The 19,588-nt window shown below is 43.3% G+C and overlaps 1 long non-coding RNA gene across 1 annotated transcript; it reads right to left on the minus strand.

The window, feature by feature from the left end:
* Positions 1–2,561: 2,561 nt before the first annotated feature.
* LOC137151313 (uncharacterized) lies at positions 2,562–18,086 on the minus strand. The gene is made up of 2 exons (XR_010919247.1): positions 17,964–18,086; positions 2,562–3,181 (listed from the first exon to the last, which is right to left on the minus strand). It is a non-coding gene; the product is annotated as an uncharacterized lncRNA (long non-coding RNA).
* Positions 18,087–19,588: the final 1,502 nt, after the last annotated feature.

The raw sequence follows: 19,588 nt of genomic DNA on the forward strand, positions 1-19,588 counted from the left end.
AGGAGATCACACAGTGTCAGTACAGGATTTTGAATTTGAGGACAAAGCAGTGGAGGAGCAGGGATGACTTGTTAATGGAGGTGCATTGGGAGTACTCCAGACAATCAGAAAAATGAATGTTGGAGAAGCAAAAGATGAAAAAGAAGGAGGCTGAGAAGAAGTGAAGGAAGCAGGAGAAGAAGCTGCTGGCAGAGTATGTCTGCCATGATTGTGAGACGAGGGAGTGAGACACAGAGTTTCAAAGGACATGTTTGAGAGTCTACTGAAGGTCATGAGCTGGAGGGATGAGCCCCCATGAATCACGGAGACCCATAGAATTGCCTCAAAGTTATTTCGTGGCACAAAATATGCAGAACAATTCCTTGAGAGAGAGGGAGACACTGAGCCACAGACCACACCATCAGCAGCATCAAATTCACTCCACACCTGATCCTGTGTGCCAGGAAGAGATACTAATGATTCACATAGTTCTTATGTGTGACAAGATTATTTCTAGCATCTTATGTTTGCACATACTTTCACCAAGCTAGGGCAGCTGATATGCCTGCTTTTTTAGTCTCAAATGAATTTCAATAAAAGTGAAAAGAAAGGGATCTATATTTATTTAACTGCTGAATAAACACAACATTTGAATACCAGGCAACAGCCTCAATGCACCATAAAACAACCTCAATGTGCCATGCAACCCCATTATTCAGCCCCGGTTTACTTGTTATACAGTTCCAATATGTGATCACAAATGGCCTCCCATACAGCTTTTCCTGTAGCAGATTGTATGACATAAACTAATTAATTGATTGTCTGTAACTACACCCCAATTCATAATTGTCCATCCAAAAGTACTCTCCGTTATCCTCACATATACACAACATGCTCCAATCACATGTATTTAACCTTTTTTTTAAACTGACTCTTGGCACAAAAAGTGGGAATGTGCTAATAAAGTTTGTGGGGTTGACACAAAGTTGGGAGGTCTTGCCAACACAGAGAAGGATTGGAATATCATACAAGACGATCTGGATGACCTTGTAAACTGGAGTAATAGAAATAGGATGAAGTTTATTAGTGGATAGTGCAAGGTCATGCATTTAAGGACTAATGACAAGAATTTTTGCTATAAGCTGGGGACACGTCAATTGGAAGTGACAGAGGAGAAGGACCTGGGCGTATTGGTTGATCCCAAGATGACTATGAGTGACCAATGTGATGTGGCTATGAAAAAAGATAATACAATCCAAGGATGCATCAGAAGAGGTATTTCCAATAGAGATAGGGAAGTATTAGTACCGTTCTACAAGGCGCTGGTAAGACCTCATGTGGAATACGGTGTGCAGTTCTGGTTCCCCATATTTAAGAAAGATTAATTCAAACTGGAACAGGTGCAGAGAAAGGCTACTAGGATGATCTGAGGAATGGAAAACCTGCCTTATGAGAAGAGACTCAAAGAGCTTGTCTTGTTTAGCCTAACCAAAGAAGGCTGATGGGAGATATGATTGCTCTCAATAAATACATCAGAGGGATAAATACCAGGGAGGGAGAGGAATTATTTTAAGTTCAGCATCAATGTGGACACAAGAACAAATGGATATAAACTGGCCATCAGGAAGTTTAGACTTGAAATTAGAAGATTTCTAACAATCAGAAGAGTGAAGCTCTGGAACAGCCTTCTAAGGGGAGCAAGGGGGGGGGGGGAAACTTAGCTGGCTTCAAGACTGAGCTTGATAAGTTTATGGAGGGGGTGGTATGATGGGACAGCCTAATTTGGCAATTGACTGACCTTTGAACACTGGTGGTAGTTATGCCAATGGCCTGTGAATGGGGTGTTAGATAGGGTGGGTTCCGAGTTACTACAGAGAATTCTTTCCTGGGTGTCTGGCTGGTGAGTCTTGCCCACGTATTCAGGGTTTAACGGATCACCATATTTGGGGTTGGGAAGAAATTTTCCTCCAGGGCAGATTGGCAGAGGCCCTGAGGTTTTTTTGCCTTCCTCTGCAGCATAAGGCAAGGGTCACTTGCTGGTGGATTCTCTGTACCTTGAAGTCTTTAAACCATGATTTGAGGACTTCAATAACTCAGTCATAGGTTAGGGGTCTATTACAGGAGTGGGCGGGTGAGGTGACCTGCGTTGTGCAGGTCAGACTAGATGATCATAATGGTCCCTCCTGACCTTAAAGTCTTTGAGTATGGCATTAAAGATACTATAGTCCAACCAAATTAGTTTACAGTACCATTTTGTCTTTAGTTGGCCAAAGGCATATTCCACCACCATCCTGCACTTGCTCAGCATTTAGTTGAACTGCTGTCTCTTGTCCTGTTGGCACACTTCATCATCCAGGGCAGGGTGGTTACTGGGTCATTTACAATGATAGCTGGCCCACTGATGATGGCTGAGTTGTTAGGAAAGAACAACACGCCAGCTTGCTCACACTGAAACAGGCCAGATCTCCACAGCACGCTGGCATCTTGCCCCCTGCCAGTGTATACAATGTAGATGTCCATGAATATGCCATGGAGATCCACAAGGACCTGTTTAAAGAGGGAATACAATCTTTTCCTGTTAATGTACTTGCTTGCTAAGAATGGCAGGCATAGGACAGATATATGCATCCCATCAGTTGCACTTGTGCAATTCAGGAAGCCCATCTGTTCAAACCCCTCAATTATAACAGGACTATTTCTAGTTTTTACAATCCTGGGGGACACCACAGCATTAGTTGCCTTGTAAACTTCCATGTGCCAGCTGTAGATTTTCCAGCCCCAAACTGATGGACAGATACATAGCAGTCTGGGGTTTTGAGCTTCCTCAAGGTGACAGCATCATGCTTTTGGACCATTGTTGGCTCTCTCATCTGGGTGCGCTACAACTCAAGTGCTGGGGCAAGCTCCTCACACAGCTTCATGAATGGTCCCACTGCTGGTCATCCTATGTTTCCATAACAATGTGTGACCCTGTGGTCCTGACCTAGAAGCAGTAATCCACATTAAGAACAGCATCCGCTCAGTCCATGCATCCATGCCCACATGGTTCCATTCAGTTTATTTCATCCTAACTGCAAGCTGATGCCTCCATCTTCTCTGGCAGGGGTATCATAGGCTGTTCTGGGACCAATGTCTCCTGGCAGCAGCTTGTGCAGAGGTACAAAAAAGGAAACATCTCCATAAGAAGCAGCTCTTCTTGGTCCTGGTAATTAGGGAGAGGAAGATCCACAACTTCAGCAGTGAACAGCACACCACCACAACTGCTGGGTTACCGCTAAGAAAATAAGTTTCACAGGCCAAGACCATTTTCTCCCTCAATCCCAAGTGTGAACAGACAATTTACCCTACAACATTCTGCAAATGCAAGCATAGAGTAACACAATGAGTTCTGGTGCTATGACTCACGGGATATGAGCCCAGACTGCTGGAACCTTGTCATGTCCACAGAGAACCAGTGCAGACATAGGACATGACCACAGTATGTTAACATTACCAGGCTACCATTGGGTAGGCTACCACGCATTGACAAACACACAATTACTTATGCTGTGGTTAGCACGCAGTGAAGACCAGGCTCTGTTTTGGAGAAGTCTCCTGCTTACAACCACAAATTCTCAGTCTTGTTCTCACTGGGAATACCCTTGTGTGATCCTTCTGAAGGAGCAGAAATTTCAAAAAGATAACTAGAAGAAATGGATTTGTCTTGCTTTCCATAACAGATGAATGATAATGGCCTTATCCTTCCAGTTGCTGATAACCTCCTGAAAGGAAATGAGTCCCCTCAATTCCCATTATTTTAATATAATTTGGATGCACTCAGTATCTCACTGAGACACTCAACACCCCACAGACGTAGATGCTAAATTGACCGTCTGGATATTAAACCCAGCTATCCCCCAGCTGGAATATTTAAAATTTCTCAGTTGCAACAATTTTCCCATATGCAGCTGCCTGAGTAATGATAACTCCTGTGCTGACCTCTTTTAGAGCAGTGGTTCTCAACCCAGGGTTATGCACCCCCAGAGGTCTTCCAGGGGTACTCATCTACATCTGTGTTTCTTAGCCTGGGGATTTTAGCCCCCAGGGAAGTCATGGGACAGGTTTAGGGGGATCGCCTGTGCAGGGCTGGCATCAGGGAGTGGCAAGCGGGGCAACTGCCCGGGGTCACATGCTGCAGGAAGTTAATTACATGCTTCAAACCCATCACCTGGAACTCGGGCTTCAGACAAAGCTAAGTGAAAGAAAGGCTCAAGTATCACACTGAAATGTAAGTACAGTATTTATATTCTACTTGATTGATTTTATAATTATATGGTAAAAATGAGAAAGTAAGCAATTTTTTAGTAATAGTGTGCTGATTTTATAAGCAAATACTTTTTAAATGAACTGAAACTTGGGGTACACAACACAAATCAGACTCCTGAAAGGGGTACAATAGTCTGGAAAGATTGAGAACCACTATTCTAGAGAATATAAATAACTTATTAGTGGTCATACTGTTATCTCTAGCACATAATAATACATGGGATACACTCTTATCTTTGGCCTCTCATGTAAACTTTCAACAAAATTATATCTTTGTCTGACAAACTGGCTTCAGGCAAAATCCTATTTTAGTAGCAAAGATGTGCTAGATCTAACCTTAATTCATGCAAAACTATCCATTTTGGTTTTGTGATTTTTCTCATTTAAAAATAAAAAGCTGCTATGTCCAGAAATCAACTCCCCTTTTCATGGAAAACAACATTTTTGTAAGAAATCATAATTGCATATTTTTGGAGTAATCTATAAACCAGTAGGATTTTCCCCTTTCCCTAAAGTAGAAAAGACAGTAGTGGGGCCTAATTAACTAATGTTTGCTAAGTACTTGGAGAACATCGTATTAAAGTTGCTGCAAAGGACTGTCATTATTATGTCATGCAAATAGCCAGATGGCTTTTCTATGTGGACTTTCATTTAACAAATAGTATGAAAAGTCCCCATTCAAGAAAGCCACAGGATAGTGTGTACTGCTCCCATGTTTATTAATACTTCAATGCGTCAATAAACGTGTGGAAATTTACAGATTTTAGGGACTACAAACTATCTGGAAAAGTTTAATGTATTAACCTACTGCGCCACCTAGCTGCCACTAGTGGGTATTTTCTCTTAGGCCTTGTCTACACAGGAAAGTTATTGGTATAAGTTAAGATGTGAAATTAAACAGATATATTAATATAGCTCCTTTTATGGATACTTAGGGATGTGGAAAAAAAACAACCCCCTAACTAACATAGCCAGCCAGTAAAAGCTGGCAAAGTTACACGGGCAAAAAAAAAAAAAAAAAAGTCCCTTTGCTGGTATAGCTTATTTCGCTTGGTGAACAGGTATAAGTTATCTGGGCAAAAAAGTACTTGTGTCTCCATTATGAGTGTTTGTCGGTATAACTGTAATGGTACATCTATACCAGTGAATCCTTTTAAGTGCAGACAAGGCCTACAAGCATCCACACCGGGAGTTATAAGTACATTGGTTTAATTCTACTGTTATAATTAGTAAAATGTTCCCTGGTAGGCAAGCTTTTAGTTTTTGTAAAGTATAACACTGTGGCTTAGTCTACACTTAAAAATTAGATCAGCCTACCTTGCCTGTAGCCAGCTTGTGAAACACTGGAAGGGAGAGGGGGTAAAATGGGGCACAGGTGGGGCTACCCTGCCCTCCACAGCATGTTTCTTCTGGAACCTGAAACGGTGCAGGGGAGACCTCCCCATACCTAAGGGAAACTAGGACCCAGCTGATGTTTCCCCACCCCATACTGCAGAAAGGAACCACCAGAAACTCCAGGAAGTAGGAGCAGCTGCAGAAGTAGCCAAAGCAGGGACCTTTCAGACAACAGAGTATTGACTAGACTTTCTCTGCCCTGTGCCGATTCACTGTTTGCTCCAACCCTCTTGCCCTGCCTCCCTCAGTCTCTTCACCTCAGCTTCATTCTACACTCTTCCTCTTCCCTGCCCTGTCCCCCTCACTTCCCTTCCATGTCCCTTCTCCTTTCTTTCCATTTAGCTGATACCCTCCTAAATAAAACCCTCCCCCCCAAATCATGGAGTGAACATGATGTTTGCTATCATCACATAGTTCACTCTGCTTGTGTGTTCTATCCCCTTCCTCCACTCTGTGTCTGTATCATCTCTTTAGATCAGCAGTTCTCAACCTATTTATCATTGTGGGCCACATATGCAACTCTCTCTGTGTTACGTGGGCATGCCACACACACACACACACACACACACAATCTGCATGGACCTGAGGGTGTCTCTACAAGCAGTGTGTGGACTGAGAACCAGAGATTTAGATTATAAAGTCTTCAGGGCAAGGACCGTCTATCACTCTGTCTTTGGATGGTGTCATGCACAAGGGGGCCCCCATTGTTGGCTGGTCCTTGGGCACTACCGTAATATTAATAAATAATTGTGGCTGTTTCTTCTCTCAGGATGAATGTTCTGCTGGAACTTTTAGGTTGAAAGAAGTTATGTGGTTTGTAATGGAAAAATTACTCTTTACAGCGTTGCCAACTCTCAATGAGGAGAGAAAGACAACAACAGAAAACACAGCAACGGCCAAAGTTAAATGCCTCTTATTTCAGCAAAAATGTTAGCAGTGATCAGACGACTAACTTAATGAACATCAGTGTAAATAGAGGAGGATCTGAGGCTAAAATAGGGAAAGAAGAAATTAAGAATTATTTAGACACATTAGATGTCCTCAAGTCAGCAGGGTCTGATAAAATACATCCTAGAACGCTCAAGGAACTGGCAGAAGGAATCTGAGCCATCAGTGATTAACTTTGAAAACTCGTGGCGGACAGGAGAGATCCAGAAAACTGGAAAAGGGAAAATACAATACCTATCTATAAAAAGGGGAATAAAGACAACCCAGGCAATTAGAGACCAGTCATATTAACTTTGGAACCTGGAAAGATAATGAAAAAAAAAACACAATCAGTTTGCAAGCACCTAGAAGATAAGGTGATAAGCAACAGTCAACATGGATTTGTCAAGAACCAATCATGTCAAACCAACCTAATATTCTTTAAGAAAGTAACAAGCTTTGTGGATGGGGGGAAAAACAGATGTGGTACATCTCAGCTTTAGTGAGGTTCTTGATGCTGTGTCACATGACCCTCTCATACGCAAGCTAGGAAAGTATATAGTAGATTTATCTAGACTAAGGTGGGTGTACAATTGGATGGAAAACTATACTCAGAGTGGTTATCAATGATCCACAGTCAAGCTGGAAGGCCATATTGAGTGGGGTCCAGCAAGAATCTGTCCTAGGTCTGGTTCTATTGAATATCTTCATAAGTGATTTGGATAATGACAGAGTACACTTATAAAGTTTGTGGACAATACCAAGCTGGGAGGGTTGCAAGCTCTTTGGGGGACAGGATTAGAATTCAAAATGATCTTGAAATTGGAAAAATGCTCTAAAATAAATAGGATGAAATTCAGTAAGGACAAATGCAAAGTACTATACTTAGGAAGGAATAATCAATAGCACATACACAAAATGGGAGAGGACTGCCAAGGAAGGAGTACTGCAGAAAAGCGGGGTTATAGTGGATCGCAATCTAAATATGAGTCCTCAATGTAATATTGTTGCAAAAAGGGTGAGCATCATTCTGGGATGTATCAGAAGGATTACTGTAAGCAAGACATGAGAAGTAATTCTTCCACTCTACTCAGCACTAATAAGGCCAGGAGAATTGTGTCTAGTTCTGGGCATCACGCTTCAGGTAAGATGTGGACAAATTGGAGATGGTCCAGAGGAGAGAAACAAAAAGGATCAAAGGTCTATAAAACATGACCTCTGAGGAAAGATTGAAAAAAAAAACCAAAAAAAAAAAAAACCAGGGTTAGTTAAGTCTGGAGACGAGAAGACTGAGGGGGGATATGATAACAATCTTCACGTATGTAAGGGGTTATAAAGAGGAGGGTGATAAATTAGCCACTGAGTGGCCACTCCTTAGCCACTGAGGACAGGACAAGAAGTAATGGGGTTAAATTGTAGCAAGGAAGATTCAGGTTAGACATTAGGAAAAACATCCTAACTGTAAGGGTAGTTAAGCACTGGAACAAATTACCTGGGGTAGTTGTAGAATCTCCATCACTGGAGGGTTTTAAGAATGGGTTAAAACTCACATTTGTCAAGGATGGTCTAGATAATACTTAGCCCTGTCTCAGTGCAGGGGACTGGGACTAGATGACCCATCAAGATCCCTTCCAGTCCTATGATTCTATTGTAAGTGTCATGATATTTGGTGTTTTTTTTAAAAGACCTACTCAGCTGATTAAATGATTAAAATGCAAACTTAATTCAGACCACTTATGCATATACATTTTGCTACAGTATGTGATCATGTGAATAAAGACTTTTTCCACAGGATCCCTGCTTCATTCAGTGCAGAGGATAGATTATACTCTAGGGAGGAATCAGAGTTCTTTTGTAAAGGAGGCTGTTGTCTGTATGATCCTTGCCTCATTTGTTGCAGAAGTTGGAAGGTGTGTAGTGAGTAAGACGGGATTGCAGGTAGAGAAAGGAGGGTTGAGACTCATGTATAAGGCAGCTGAATGCTGCCCTGGAGATCTGGATTCTATCCCTGTCTCTGCCATGGAGTTCCTATGTGATCATAGGCCAGTCTCTTTGTGCCTGACTTGAGATCCTGGGGTCTGATTTGTAGACTAAATGAGCATTGACCACTGCAGCTGAAGTCAATGGAGCCTTTGTTTCGAACATATAATGTGCTAGATAAGTACTCTTAAAAATTGTGTCCTAGGTGTCTCAAATTGGGTACCCCAGATTAGAGGATACTTTTGTGTACTGTGCCTCAGCTTCTCAACTGTCAGGGGATAACCTTATGGAGGTATTGTGAAAATAAATTCATTAACATTTGTGAAACAGTCAGATACAATAGTGATGAGTGGTAGAGAAAAGCCATAAAGGAACGTGACAAGGGTTAGGCTGCTTGTGTGCCGAGACTATTACTTATTATGGTGACCAATAGTTCTTCACTGGTTCCTTGTTGCCCCGGTTGGTCTGTATCGATTTATTGGCTCTCATCTTACACTTAGATTATAGCTGTTTGTGTCAAGATCTGTCTTTTTGTTCTGTGTTTGTACATCATCCAGCACAGTGAGGTCCTGGTCCATGGTTGGAGTTCTTAGACACTATGGTAATAAATTAATTTCTGTCCTCAGAGCAAGGTTTGTATAAAATGCAGTAAATAAGGCCTAGGCTCACACACTGAACAATGAGAAGACAAAACATTGAATAACTGAGCACTGCCTATCCTGTGCATTGAATGAGGCAAGAGTCCTTTAGAAAAAATAGTATATGATCATGTAATTAAAGACTATCAGAACAAATAGGTACAAGTGGGCTGAATTAAGATTGCACAGACAACCTTAAATCTGTCATTTCCCAACTTTTGAGTGCTTGACTTTGCAACCTGAAAAATGTTAACATAGGCTCATGCCATTGTCTTACACATGAACTAAGTATTTTTTATGAATGATCTTATTACTGTTTATAGGTGTTGAATCTTTTACTCATACAAACCTAAGCATTCTCTTACGTATTATAGTAAATGAAGTCATGCTGAGCCAATCACATATACACTCTCTTGATATAACATGTCTCTGCATTACCAGGCAGTTATATACTACAGTTTTTACCTAATCAGGGATAGGTCTTACAAATTCAGACTTTTAAAAAAAGAAATTGCTGCCAGGGCTGTACAAGGCTGCCATTCAGTCAGATATTGCCCTCGACAACTTTCCTCCTCTGCTAATGCAATAGTAAAGCTCATTTGTGCAGGAGACTTGTTTTCTCAGGGGTTGGTCCAAGGCCATGTCTAGACTTACAAGCTTATAGTAGCACAGCTGTACCAATACAGCTGTGCCCGCCATAAGACCGCTCACATAACAGCATTATGCCAGTGGGAGTGAGCTCTGTCTCCCGCTGCCATAGCACTATGCATATGAACGCTTATGCTGCCAAAGCTTATGGTGCACACCCCTGGGCAACAAAACTTTTGTTGCTCAGAAGTGCTTGTGTACTGCAGACATGACCAAAGAAACTCCCAGAGGAACAAAGAACTACCATAAATCTCATCACTTTCTGGTCCAAACAAATAGTACACTATCTTCCCAAACACCACCACATACATAGCCCATCAGCCAACAATTAAAGTGGTTTCTCGCACCAATGCTGCACACCTTTTACATGTATGAAATCCTTCCTGAAATCCATTTTGGTCAGAAATGAGACCTTGTGTGAGGAACCTTGCCCACAAAGAAAGAAAAGGTTTGCTTCATTCTTTTTTTTTTTTTTTTGGCATCTGCTGCCATGTATGTCTCATTTAAGAGGGCTTTAGACTTTTTTCATAAAAGTTAGTGGGCTTTAAGAGGCTCAACATCTGGAGTCAATTGCCCAGAGAACCAGATGGGATGCTCACAATGAATTCCTAAAAACTGTTTTCAAGAAATAAAGGCTCATAATATAGAAAAAGATATTTCTGCCTGCTGCTTTCGATAATGTGTTACTGGAAGGTCTTACATTGCCCTGGTCCTTTGTGAAACATTTCACAAGCCTGTTCCTCTTATTCTGTGGAATCTCTGAATCAGTGCCTAACATAGGCAGTCTTCTTTTACATATTCTATGTCCACTATGGATACGATCTATCTATATATTTCCCCTTTAGAAAAAAGTCACTCTGAATCTAGGTAGCATTGTTCCTATGGCTTCATTCCATTCCAAATTGAAAAAACCCACAAATTATCTGCATGTTATTCATAAGGGGCATATTTATCACATTGTGAAAGTCAGTACTTGGTAAAAATAATTGATATGCCAAAGTAAATAGAATACTTAATCTGTATATGTGAAAGAAGATGAGTAAAGCTATAAGTGCTTTTGTGAAATACAGATCTTACCAAAGAGCTGGATTTAGATGCTCAGATGCTGCAGTAAGGACTTTAATGTTTAAAGGTATAGAGTTTTAAGTACAGGTAGCACCACAAAAGTGAAAGATCTTTAGAAACAATAACCTATTAAAACATTAGAATATCAACCTTACTTTTGTCAATTTAAGTTAAAATCTAATCTAAGACTAAAATCAGCACCTGATTTACCTCATCTTTGTAGCTAGCTAGCACACCTCCTTTTCCATTTGTGGAAACATTTTATAGTGGTGCCTAAAGGCTCCAGATGGGATTGGGGTCCTTTTGTGGTAGGTAGGCAGACAATCTGTGCCCTGAAGAATTTGCAGTATAGATGGACAGGACAGAAAGGAAGTATTTTTATCATCCCCAGTTCACAGATAGGGAACTGAGGCAAGAGAGATTAAGTGACTCTCTCAAGGTTATACTTGGAATCAGAAATTGAATGGTGCCCACCACAAGACACTCCTTCTGTAGGTCTGATCGATCGATCGATCGATCGCGCTCTCTCTCTCACACACACACACACACACACACACACACACACACACACTTGTTCAAAATGACGCAACCACATGTTTAAAATGTTTTTTATTCTGTGGTTTGTCATGGAAAAATCCAGACCACGGACGGTGTTATGAAATTGTGACTATTCACATAAATCACCTGGTGCTGTTTCTATTTCCTAATTAGTAACATTTAAAATTAGCATGAGCTCAAAAGCCATTTTCCTTGAGCATTCCTGCTGGTAAACTCATTCACATGAATATTTGCAGAAAGTGAACACAAAAGGGACAAGAACATAACTAAATCAAATTCATATAGCATCTAACATCATTGCAATACACGTTTCTATATGTGTCTGTCTAGGTGCAAATAGCAAGAGTGACCCCAGCTGCCAAGATGGGTCAGAGAGAGAGAGATGCTCTCAAATAACATGATCCCAGACCATACAGAGCCATTTCAGACATAAACATACCGTACAGTGCTGAGAGGGCAACACAGGATTTTTCATTGCTAGGAAGGCCGTGGGGTTTAGCTAACATGCTAGGTGAGACCGCGGTGGAGGCAGGAGCCCAGAACACGACCAGCTAAACCTACGGTGCTTCCCGGCCTCTACACTAGGAAAAAAGGCCAGTGCAGATCGGGGGAGCTGGCGCGTGTCAGCGAACCCAGAGCTAAACTCGGCCACTCTCCCCACGCCGCCCGGGCCCGGAGGCCATTGCCTTCCCGGACTAGGTCCCCGCACCACAAGCTGGCAGCCAGCCCGCGGCCCTGATTCAAGTCCCCCCGGGTCACCCTGCCAAGCAGGGGCGGGCCCTGGGGGAGGAGGGAATGAGCCAAGAGAAAGCAAGTTTCAGCCTCCTCCAGCTGGGGAAGCTGAGCCTCCGCTCCAGCCCGCTGCACTGATTCAACTTCCCGCAGCTGGGGCCGCCGGGGGAAATTCCTACCGCATCATCGCCGCGGAGGGCGGTGCCCGCTTCCCCCCACCTCACGCCCCTGGCCCCGCCGTGCAATGCCCTGGTGGGAGGAGTGGGCAAGCAAGCAGCCCCCTCCCGCACGTGCAACTTCGGCTGCGAGCGAGCGAGCGCGCGCGCCCAACCGCCAGCCCAGGGCAGGGGCCGGGAAAGGGGCAGCCCAGCCCCCACCGCGGCCCAAGGGGCCATTCCCGTAAAGCCAGCCGAGGTGGCTGACTCACCCGCGGGTCGCGGGCGGCTGGCGAGCACGGAGGGAGCCCGTCAGCCCGCCCCCGCGCTGACACACTGAAGCCAGCCCCCCACTTCCACTTCCCAGGCTTCAGCTGCTCAGGCTCGCAGCTTGTAGGGTTAGCGAGCGGGAAGGCGGGAGGACGGGTTTTGTGGGCAGCAGCATGTCCCTCGCCTCAGGGGCCTGGGCCAGTGCTCCCCAGGCCAGGCCAGCTCCTTCGGGCAAGGAAGTGAGCAATATCCTTCTCCTGCTAGCACCTCTCCTGCCCCGCCTCTTCGTTTCGTTTCTTTTCCAGCTCAGGATGAGTGCGGGACACCCCGTGAGCGGTGACGGGCTCATTTTTCTCCCCGCTCAGAGTTTCTACCCTACAGCAGCCCTGCACTTCTACTGGTGGCTTTTCTTTCCGTGGTAAATATTGACAGCAAAGTCTGTGAATTTCAAATCTCCTAGTGTTTGGTAAGGATCTAGTTAAACCCTCCAGCTCTGTTCTCACCTCCTCTTGCTGTTTGTTACCCACTGAGTGAGGACTATTAAATTAGCTGGAATAAGTGGGCCAAAGACGTTAACATAACCCAGTCACTTGCCAGCATTAAAGGAGAGCCAGGTTTGGGATAGAGACCTCAGCCATTAAAACCTTTTTAACTTTTGATTAAGGATACAGAAAAAGGGAGAGTTAAAACATTTCCTATGTAAAGTATTAAGTAAGGCTTTCATTGTAACTACATCTGTTCCCTTTAGCTGAAGAGAGATTTTAGAAGGAAAAAATATCATCCAGGAGACTGTAAAACAAGGGTAATTGTCCTTTTGGGGAAAAGGAAGAAATTAGTTGAGATGTGCTGGAGCTGTTGCTTCTACTTTAGTTAAAGCTCTGTCCCATTTCATCCCAGATAGTTTCATAAAATCATAGAAGATAAGGTCCCTTCCATCCCATAGGAGGTCACCTAGTCCAACCTGCTGCTCAAAGCAGGACCAACCCCAACTAAATCATCCCAGCCAGGGCTTTGTGAAGTGGCACCTTAAAAAGGTAAGGATAGAGATTCCACCACCTCAATAGGTAACCCATTCCAGTGCTTCACCATCCTCCTAGTGAAAAACTTTTTCCTAATGTCCAACCTAGATCTCCCCCTCCCCCCCCCTTGCAACTTGAGACCATTGTTCCTTATTCTGTCATTGTCACCACTGAGAACAGCCTAGCTCCATCCTCCCTGGAGCCCTCCTTCAGGTAGTTGAAGGCTGCTATCAGTTCCCCCTCCCCCCCCAGTCTTCTCTTCTGCAGACTAAACAAGTCCAGTTTCTTCAACCTCTCCTCATAAGTCATGGGCCCCAGCCCCCTAAACATTTTTTGTTGCCCTCCACTGGACTCTCCAGTTTGTCCACATCCTTCCTGTAGTCAGGGACCCAAAACTGGTGTTAGGAATTCAGCTGGAGCCAGCAGAGATGGCAGCGTTATTTGGATCCCTTTCTCTGGCCTGATCTGCTCAGGACATTTTAGGATTATGATGAAGTTCTGGGGTATCAGGAGACAGTGGGAATGGTAGCCACAATAGTGCAACTTGCTTCAGTAGCCTGTCTGTTATTCTTATTCCCATCCCCAAAGTCTTTAAGGACCCAAAAAGGGAGTGATGGGTGTAATATTTTATCCCCTTGTTATTTTGTCCACCAATTAGGCCTCATATCTGACACCAGCTTCGGTTCATTCATCTGTTTTTAAACCAAGCATGATCTCAGCATACTCCTTAGTCATATCAACATGATCTTTTTTGTTTGGAGTAATTTAGTTTCCCTGTCTGGCTTTCTTGCCCTTGTTTGCTTTCAGTAATGAATGTTTTAAATTAAGCTACTTTCCACCAATATTATACATTATATATGAGAGTTCACAAGAAGTTACAAAATTTTACAATTGAGGTTACAATTAGGGTAAATTTGTAGCCTCAATTACAACAATGACCAAGAAGTGGGAGGATAGGAGAGGGAGTTAAAAGCTGGATCCTGCCACTTCTTGGCCACAGCCCCACAATTTCTACTGCATATGTAGAGAACAAATATTAATGCTCCTCTTCAGACACCCTGGCCCTGATTGATCCTGGCCCAACAGTCAAATACTACATGTAGTATCTGAGGCTTGACTAATTTTTGGCCCAATATCCCTAATTTCATTGTTTAAATATATTGTTCCAACTCCAGCAAAAAAAATCTGACCACATCCAGGTCAACAGTGTTGCAAATCACCCCTGCTAGATCCTTCCAGATTTTGGCTCCAGTTTCCCAGATGGCACTACCTGAAGAGAACATGTTTACCTGCTCCTAGTACATCTCAAAAATCCAGACCCAGATCCATCTGAGCACAACAGCTTTGCAAAAATGCTGCTCTTTCATCTGGATTCTGTCAAACCCTACCAAATTTTGGCCACAAATGCAATTTTACAATCAAAATAGAGGTGTCTCTCTCACCTCAACACATGGGGAGGAAGCAAGCAGCAAAATCTTCAATAGGTCACCTGCATCTTTCTTGCTGGATGCAGTTAAAATTTGGTTGCATGTCTCCCTCCATCCCACATTGCTCCCTTTTTACCATCCTAATTTAGCAGATATGCAACTTCCCCATGTCCATTAGAGTAAACCAAATCCCAACATCAGTACATGTAGATCATGCCTGAAGCAGATACTAGCCCTCTTATTGCTGTAGAATAATCCTCTCTGTTGTGCTACTGATTCCATCAGTATCACTCACAGAACTGGACCCTGACACTTTACAGACTGATACCATATCTTCCTCCATTTTGAGGGACATGGAGAGTGCAAGGACTTAAATATGAAGACAGACACGAGCATTTAAAGCCCTTTTTGGTTTGAATAAAAGCCTTCACAGGAGGGGAAAAAAAAATCACAAATTACATATCTTTCCTGTGTGGGTAATAATGCATGGGGTTAGATTTCTGAAGAGCTTTGGATTTATCAGAGAAACAAGTGAAGTATTTAATGACAAGTAAAACTTTATGCCCCACACACCTGAATGATCAGTTCATTTCTTATATATGCATCTTTAAAAAAGCTTTGTTATTTACCCATTAACCACAACAGCTCATTAGATGCTGTCTCTCTCATGTAAATATATATTCAGAAAAAGACTATGTAAAAAAAGATTGGCTATTTTGTAGAACTCAGTACCTCAGCCATGGTTCCCCCCCATATGCTAAGAGTTAACAGGTCATATAATGGACTAATCAATGCCATGTTTAATTTCTTAAGGGGTCTGTTCAATCCTAAGGTGCCTCAGTGAATGCTACTTCACAGAATCTCTGAGCCACAATAGGTAGTAAGAACAGATGCTGCTGCCTATTCTGAGGGGGGAGGTTCCCTCCTGGAGGTAGCCACTCCAGTGGTATGCAGTTTACTTCCAAGTGGAAAAGTCAGCTGGAGAAAGCTAGAAGTCAGGAGATGAGGAACTTAAACCCAAATTTGATCATGGGCTTACCTTAGGTAAAAATCACTTAGCTTCCAAGCCTCAGCATCCTTGTCTGTCACACAGGGAGAATGAGAGCAATGAATGACAAATGCCATACAAGTCCAAACTACTGTTATTTTACTATCCCCAAAGTCCTGTGGAAGGGACAATTCTTTTCTGGCTGGCAAGCAGTCAGGAAAGAACCTTCAGAAAGCTGTAGAACTGAAGCAAGTTTCTCTATAAAGATCGCCCTCTTCACCACTGGAAATAGGGTGGAAGAGTAAGCCCTCCTTCAACGGAGAGGAAGCCCACAACTGGAAATGTTTCTCCCCTCCCCCAACATCTAGGTGAGACTTCACCAACAGATGGGTGGAAGAAGCTGCCCCAACAGTTTCATTTGGAAGTCAGGGCAGGAGAAACCTCCACTCATCCTTAACTGTAAGTATGATGTATCTTTCTCCTCTTTTTTTTTTTAAATTAAATAAAAGGTGACACCACTACCATAATGGAGGCATCCTTGTCTCCACACTCACCCGTATAAGAGGAGCAGATTACAGGTAAAGGAATACATTCCAGTCCCAGGAGGTAATAAAGATGGCTTAAATGAGCCAAGCCACAAGGCAAATTGCGAACATATGTGGCGTTTACAATCATGTTAGTTAACTAATGTTAATTGGCAATCAGTCAGTTCAAGTTCTAACAAGGCCACAAACTCTAGTCTGGACATATCCTAGAGGCATAAATGTGAATAGAACTCAGGCTACGCCTATGCTATGAGCTCATGTACATATACTCACATGAGTGGTCATTGAGCTAGTGCAAGTATAAATAGCAGTGTAGCAGCAGAAGCATGGTTGAACTGTATCAAGTACACACCCATCAGTTTAAGCTGGTTTATACCCAGCATGGCTCAGCTGTGCTACTGTTTCTACACTACCCTTTATATACACACACAGTAGCTCAATGAAAGCTAGTGTGACTGTGTATACACGAGCAAGAGAATCACATCTCTAGCTTGTAGTGTAGACTCAAGCAGAGACATCCTGCTCCAAAATATAGGCAATCATTTGAGCTAATGGGGAATCTAGGACATCTGAGAGTTACATATGAGCAAGTCTGTTTACAGCCTGTAAAGGACAATGATGCAGAAACACTACCCACTTACGTTTATATTATTCTTCTCTAATTGAAGACTGCCTCCTGGAAGCTAGAAACAAACATGTTTCTTTACCAAAGTCTATTTACTTCTATCACATGCAAATTCTGGATTAAAGCACTGGGTTTGCTCTTGGCTTTAGTTTTTATTAACTATAGCCAAGAGCCCTGAAAAAAGAATGTTATTTAAAGAGTGACATGGAGCTGTAATAAGAAGAACATAGACACTGCTAATCTGCAGTCTGTAAACCTAAAGTCTTTGGGGTTGGGGCTGCCTTGTTGTTACGTACTTGTACAACACCTAGCATAGTGGGGCTGTAAAGGGGTTGCCACTCACCACAGGTGCACCTCCTTGTGCAAAGAATTGGGTCTCACCCCATCTGGCCCCCCCCTTCCATCAGGGGCTCAGGCTGTGGCCCCCTGTCTCTCTCTACCTCAGGGTGCTCTCTCTTCATGACTGAGCTCTTCAGCTACATCATTACCCTTCCCCCAGGGCAACATAGTCTTATTGGACAAATTGTCCAGATGATCTTCCAAGTCTCCGGGTCCTGTGCCATTTTTCCAGCAGCTGGTAGGGGAATTGAGGCCCACCTGATAGGTTCCCTGGGCTGGAACCCATAATTAGTAATCCAGGTCTGCCTAGTCTCAGACCCTATTGCTGTTTCCCTGGGCTTCTTCCTACCCCACCTTTATCTCCTTACCTCTCTCTGGTTTACCACTTGAGTCCTTTACTCCCCATTGCTACTTCACCCTTCTCAGCCTCTTACAGGACTTCCCCAGAGCAGACTAGACTTCTCTCCTGTGTTGCCTCCTTGTCCCTGGCTGGTTCCCTTTTCCTCTAGGGAGCTACTACAGATCTCCTCCTACTAGCCCCTTCCTGTTTTATAAGCCTAACTCCTCCCCCAGGTGGGTATCATCTGCCATTAGGCTTTATCCAGCTCTGGTTCCCCACCAGGTGCAGCATATAAGGTTAATTAGCCCCTCCTGGCCCACATTAACCTGCTCAGAGCTTGTGTGGGGGTGGATACTACATCACAGGGACCCTGATCTGCAACTGGCATCTTTAGATGTCACTGCAATGCAAATAATATAACATAATAATTCACTGAATCTGGGACACCAAATGTTTTCTGTAGCTCACATTTTAACCAGTGAATATGGGAAAGTGTGTACTTTTGTCCATAGTAAATTTTACATTGTTGATTGATAAAATATACTGTGTTACCCAATGTAAACTAGACCAAAAGGGCTATGTCTGTCTTATTACACCAGATGTTATGTACTAAAGGAATTTTTCCCAGCAGGAGAATTACTGGAATTTACATTTGTGTGTAAAATGCTATGTTCAGTGTTATGTCTATAATTTTTGCTAGTTTCACTGGGAGGTCGGTAATGTAACATCCAGTGGCCAGTTGATTACACTGGTATGTTAGTGAATTTTCACAAAGCACAAAGCATGAGAAACACCAACACCTAACAGGAGCACCACATGATGGTTGTCATCTTGTTCCAAAAGAAACCAAAAGCTGGAAAGCTGCAGGGGTTGATGGCATTCCTTCAGAGTTTCTTAAGAACCTGGGGAGATGGGGATGGGAATGGCTGGCAGCATTTTTTATCGCCATGCATAGAACTGGAGAAGTGTCAACAAGCTGGCGATAGGCAACAGTGGTTGCCCTGCTGAAGCCTGGGAAACTCCCAGAGGATGCAGCCAGCTACTGCCCCATCTCTCTTCTCTCAACAACCAGCAAACTCATGGAATAGGCGCTGCTCTACCGTCTGCCTGACATTATTGAAGACATTCTCCCAGCGGAGCAGGCGGGATTTTGCCCGAAGAGGAACTGCTGTGACCAAGTAATTTCACTTACCGGTCACATTGAGGCAGGATTCCAGTGTAAACTGAAGACAGGGATTGCCCTTGTTGATTTGTCCTTGGCATACGATACCATCTGGAGACAGGGGTTCCTCCTCAAGATCTCCCGCATCATTCACTGCTGGCGAACGATCTGTCTCTTAGCGGCGATAACCAGGGACTGCTGCTTTAAGGTACACCTTAATGGCCAGATCAGGAGACCAACAACTCTGAACTCTTAACTGGGCCACTTGCAGGCTCTGTCACGGCTCTGATGCTTTTCAGTTTATACACCACGGATGTATCAATGACAGAGTTGAGGAAATCGAGTGTGCAGATGACAGAGCTCTGGCTGCTCAGCTTCCATACCATCAACTGCATCCTAACCCAAGCACTTAATGAAATGGCTGATTATTTCCAACGTTGGTAACTTAGGCCTAGCTCAAAAGAACCCATGTTTCTATCTGAACAATAAAA

Source organism: Emydura macquarii, unplaced genomic scaffold, assembly GCF_026122565.2.
Source record: "Emydura macquarii macquarii isolate MOO-44397 ecotype Brisbane River unplaced genomic scaffold, CSIRO-AGI_Emac_v2 contig_1045, whole genome shotgun sequence".
NCBI classification, from domain to species: Eukaryota; Metazoa; Chordata; order Testudines; family Chelidae; genus Emydura; species Emydura macquarii.